Genomic DNA, 5508 nt, shown 5'->3' on the forward strand with positions numbered 1-5508 from the left:
TTAATGCTTCTGGAATAAACAGAAGCATTAACAAAACACCAGATCTTAAGCACTTTTAAATCTGTAATTTGAATTACCAAAAGGATTTTAAGTGTTACTTTTCCATTAAAGATTGTAGGGAGTCTAGTCTCAGCTAACATGGTTGATTTTAAAATATAAATAAATCCCTAAGCCACACAGTAACGGAATACTACACTTGTGCTTTTTGTATCATATGGAAACAGCTCCAGGCAGAGCACAAGAAAATCTGCCAAATCAAAGTACTGTAAATAAAGTTCCTCTATGTACTCCAGTGAGAAAACTCAAAATAAAATCAGAAGACCATACACTGTTACCCACCCCCAACAAAAATCACCCCAAAACACTTTAGCTTTGAACTTAAAATTTCCCTAAGATGTTCACAGGAGAAGCTTTAAGGTAATTAAAGTCACAGCAGTACAGTTGAAAGCGCCACACTACAGAGGAAATGCTCCAAAGGGTTCAGCAGCTGCCCACCCATCCCGAACCACCCCCATCCCAGTAATATGTAAAAGCTCCTGTTAAAAGTGTTTTCTTATGCTAATAAATGCATACTACGTAGTGTGCTAAAGATTACAACTAGCAGCATTAGAGAGGTAAAGTGAAAATAGGAAGCCTACAGGAATGATCTAAACGCCTACTTAAAAGAAACAATGACAGGATCCTTAGCTCTCTTGTCTATGTAGGGAAGCAGTTGAATGAAACTCAGATTTTCCCACATTAACAAAAATTTAACAAAGCTTCCCCAAGACACCAGAATAAAACTTTACCTTTCCCGTCTAAAAGGCACAGAGAGGCCTCCACCATGTCCTGGAGTTGCATGAGTTCAAAGATTGGCAATAAAGGAAAAAAGAAAGCATTACGGGTATCATGGGAACAAGCTTTGGAGTTTTTCGAACAGTCACAGCAAGTTTCTCCAGCACACGGGCACCCTTTTCTTGGTACTCGTCGGGTCATCCAAAAGTTGTCTTTGTCTTTCATGGTATCTGCTAGAAATGCACCACCCAGGAGTACCATGTGCTTTCTGCTGGGTGGGTCGGGTCTTCAATGCGGATCTTAAATTTAGAAAGTTTTTCCACATCACCCTTTAAAACTCATTCTAAGTAAAGCTGTTTTAAGTTCTCGTTCCAACCGTGAAGGCAGGCCAGGATACATAGCAGACCCTCCAGAAAGCACAATGTATTTGTAGGATTCAGATCTGGTATCAGTGTCAGCTGCCTGAATTGTGCTAAAAAGCAATTCAGCAACACCAGCTCCTTCAACATTGAAACATTGATCAAGTGAGGCTGAAATAAAACTTCTGGTGCTTCAAATCTCTCTCTCCCAATTTTGACGATATGACCTTCTGGCACTGTAAGATTCAATTAATACTGTGGTTTCTAAGGCCAGTTTCTGCTCTTGCTCAATATTATATCCAACGTAACAGCTTTTCTCTAATCATGTGAACCGTTTCAAAATCAGCAGGGTGGCTGAAGGCGTATCCTCGCAATAGGAGCAACTTGCTTCTATTTATATCCCTCCCAGCAATATCCAGTCTCCTGGTAAGATGAGGGAGAGAAAAGCCTTCATATACTGGGCAAATGTGAGTCACACCATCTCCAGAGTCTACGGCTACATCAGTCAGTAAACCTTGAGCGTAGTCAGAACCGTCTGGATGGCTACATACACACTGGAAAACTGCTAAGTTTCAAACATTACCTCTACAGTCTTCTGTTTTGGTTGGGTCCATAGCAGGTTCTGTGAGTAACATTTTACAATTTCTGGTATCTGTATTAAGTTTCTCTGGTCCAAACGTGTAGTCCCACAGGTGTTTCGTGTCATCCCAATTTCGTACTATGCCATTTCCCAAGGAGCAGTTAACTTCTAACATTGATCTTAATTGGCTTGCCTCATCATCAACCATAAGATCCTTGTTCAGGGCCGGGGACGGTGGCTCAAGCCTGTAATCCCAGCACTTTGGGAGGCCGAGACAGGCGGATTACGAGGTCAGGAGATCGAGACCATCCTGGCTAACACAATGAAACCCCATCTCTACTAAAAAATACAAAAAAAATAGCACGGCGAGGTGGCAGGTGCCTGTAGTCCCAGCTACTCAGGAGGCTGAGGCAGAAGAATGGCGTAAACCCAGGAGGCGGAGCTTGCAGTGAGCTGAGATCTGGCCACTGCACTCCAGCCTGGGCGACCGAGCGAGACTCCGTCTCAAAAAAAAAAAGAAAAAAAATCCTTGTTCAATGTTTCCCACTTTGGTGGTTGATCTGGTAACAGTTCTTCCAACCAAAGCTGGGAAGATGTATTCGGGAAAGTTAGGGCCTGCATATCCACACTTCACAAACCCGGTGCTGTCATGGCACACCACCACCTTCCTGTCCTGGCTGTCCATCCTCCGCCAGGAGGAGAGCTGCTACCGCCCGGCCGTTTTCTCTTCTTCTCCCTCTCCATCTTTCGTTTCAAATAAGTGGTCTTAATTTGTCCTCCTATAGGAAAAGTTTAAATCACTTTATTATAAATATATCTAAACCATTAATTTTTACAGCTTTCAAGTAAAGTCCAGCACTTCATTTATACAAAGTCTATGAGAAGAGGTCAGTAGAGATCATCTAATCTTAAGTCAAGACATCATCCATTCAAGTCTTCGGCACAATCCCTCGCCAGTTAGAGCACAGCATGCCTGGATATGCCACTGGTGATCTTTAACAGAAGGTAGCTTCAAAAACTGGGCGATTTCTGCTACAATCATGCATTCTTTCACATCTTGTTTATTAGCTAAACTCAGCAATCAAGCTTTTCTTAGGTCCTCAAGCGCTAGCATTTTAGAGTTCTTCTCTAGTTACAGAAATCCTCTCTCTGTCTGTACTTCCCACACTATTACAAACGCTATGTTAGTATAGTAGGTGTTCCAGGAAGAACGAAGAGATTCTTGGCCACCAATATCCCACGTTAGGGAACGTGTATTATTAATCATTATCTCTTCTACATAACTTCCTCTTGTAGGAGATGGATGTACAACTTCATTCATAGAAAACTGGTAAAAAAAAAAAAAAAAATGGTAGTTTTCCCTGCATTATCCAGCCCAACAATGAAAACTTTGTGCTCCTGGTGATTGAACAGTCTCCATGTTCTGGTGAAGAAAATTCTCATTCTCGGGCAGTGGATCCCCGCTCCAGACACCCGGGCTGCCTGGCCTCCCCTGGCTCAGGCTGACTGGGGAAGAGAGAGACGCACTGGAGCCTCTGCTGCTGCTCCGGCGCCAGCCGCGGGCCCGCTTCTAGAGAGCTGGAGGCAGGCCGAAGCCCAGGCCCCCCTGCCACGGGCAAGGCCCCGTAGCTGTGGACGCAGCACTCGCCTGGCTCGCGGACATTGCCTCCACGTTGTCTGCGACGAGCCTCGCGGGCCAGCGCCCTCCCCCAGCTCCTCTCGGGCGGCTGCACCAAAGTAATTCTTTTTCCAACACACAAGGTCCCTTGCTTACCTAACAGGACCAAATGAAGTGAAAGCATGTTAAAACTGTAATCTACTATTCAAACATTACAAATGTAACTCACGCACATAAAGTTGAATCCATACCACTCTACATGCAACGATGCAATACTTTCAACGTACAATTTTCTATGTCGTGTCCTATATTAAAAAACTATCAAGATTTATCTTTTCTTTCATCAATGAATTTGGCCTATTAAAATAACACAATAAACATAAGAGACCATGTGACAGCTTCCCAACATCTATAAAGTTTGTATAAGATTAAATCTCACAAGAAAGAAAATAAGTAAAATAGAAGAAATGATGATTTAAAAATCAAAACACAGATCATACAAGGGCTTGTGTAAGACTTACGAATGCATCAATAAAGAATTGTACTTTGAGAATTTTCAACTGTTAACATGATATGCTTTGGAAACAGCATAATACTGTTAGAAATATGACAGTGAATAAAATGATCGAGTAATATAAATGAAAAATGGCCTCAAATTGGTGGTAGTAAGTAACCAATGTGGAAAACTGGATGGAGAATTAACTGCAATTATCTGTATTAAAATAACTTCCAGATTTCTTAAATAACTCAAAGTAGAACTACCATTCGATCCAGCAATGACACTACTGAGGATCTACCCAGAGGAAAACAGGTCATTACATGGAAAAGACAGATGCATATGCATGTTTATAGCAGCACAACTCACAATTGCAAAAATATGAAACCCATCAACCATGCCCATCAACTAAATGCCTATCAATTAAAAATGCCCATCAACCAATGAGTACATGAAGAAAATATGGTATATATACACCGTGGAATACTACTCAGCCATAAAATGGAATGAAATAATAGCCTTTGCAGCAATTTGCTGGCGGCAGCCAGAGGCCATAATTTTAAGTGAAGTAAACTCAGGAGTGGAAAACCAAGTATCATATGTTCTCACTTGTAAGTGGAAGCTAAGCTGTGAGAATGCAAAGGCTTAGAATGATATAATGGACTTTGAGGACCCGGAGGGAAGGGTGGGAGGGGGTGAGGAATAAAAGAGTACATATTGTGAGTGCTGTGTACACCACTCAGGAACGGGTGCACTAAAATCTGAGCAATCACCACTACAGAACTTACTCATGTAACCAAAAACCACCTGTATCCCAGAACTATTGAAAAATAAGACTCCTCGATGCAGTAGGAAGGTATGCAACATAAAAGAGTAATTGACCACATGTAGCTGAAAAAATAAAAAATGATTTTTCAATGCAAAATGAATGACTGTTATACATAAGGCATTAGTTTGTCATGACAGATATGAGTGTGATTCTATTCACACTGCATTGCTAGGGTGAAACGGACACAGACATTGTACAGTTTGGGTGAATGTGATATTTTTCTCGCCTAATTCAAACAGATCTTGGACAAGGAAAGATACTCTTGTATAAAACCGAATTTGTTTCCACACATATTCCATTTTCTCGTAGTAAAGGAGAAGTAGAGTTCACAAAATGTAATATAAACTATATAATAAACGTGACACGGTAAATTTGGAATTACAGTAATCAGAAATTTCAAATTGAAAAAGCAATGAGATGATTTTATGGCCTGTATATATAGATAAGAACTAATGAAATTTATAGTATCTAATTGTAGTGTGAAGTGTGGGAAAACTGGTACTGGTACTATTACATAAAATTAATGAAAATATGATTTTTGCCGGGCACAGTGGCTCACACCTGTAATCCCAGCACTTTGGGAGGCCGAGGCAGGTGGATCACCCTGAGGTCAGTAGTTCAACACCAGCCTGGCCAACATGGTGAAACCCTGTCTCTACTAAAAATATAAAAATTAGCCAGGCGTGGTGGCACATACCTGTAATCCCAGCTACTTGGGAAGCTGAGGCAGGAGAATCGCTTGAGCCTGGGAGGTGGAGGTTGCAGTGACCCAAGATTGCACCACTGCACTTCAGCCTGGGTGACAGAGTGAGACTCCATCTCAAAAAAAAAAAAAAAAAAAAAAAAAGGTCA

At 41.4% G+C, this 5508-nt stretch overlaps 2 pseudogenes and 3 gene segments (V, D, J or C); all 5 read right to left on the reverse strand.

Moving 5' to 3' along the window:
* The window catches only part of LOC108540629 (actin-related protein 2 pseudogene), a 10519-nt pseudogene extending 8514 nt beyond the window's left edge, over positions 1 to 2005 (reverse strand).
* LOC108540637 (Ig lambda chain V-III region LOI-like) overlaps positions 1 to 5508 on the reverse strand; it is a 286101-nt gene that overhangs the window by 117328 nt on the left and 163265 nt on the right.
* The window catches only part of LOC108540636 (Ig lambda chain V-I region BL2-like), a 574188-nt gene that overhangs the window by 97968 nt on the left and 470712 nt on the right, over positions 1 to 5508 (reverse strand).
* The window catches only part of LOC108540638 (Ig lambda chain V-I region BL2-like), a 132269-nt gene that overhangs the window by 92285 nt on the left and 34476 nt on the right, over positions 1 to 5508 (reverse strand).
* Positions 2612 to 5508, reverse strand: part of LOC108540644 (ADP-ribosylation factor-like protein 5A) — a 9160-nt pseudogene continuing 6263 nt past the window's right edge.

The sequence above is a fragment of the Rhinopithecus bieti genome, unplaced genomic scaffold (assembly GCF_001698545.2).
Source record: "Rhinopithecus bieti isolate Rb0 unplaced genomic scaffold, ASM169854v2 scaffold_19723, whole genome shotgun sequence".
NCBI lineage: Eukaryota > Metazoa > Chordata > Mammalia > Primates > Cercopithecidae > Rhinopithecus > Rhinopithecus bieti.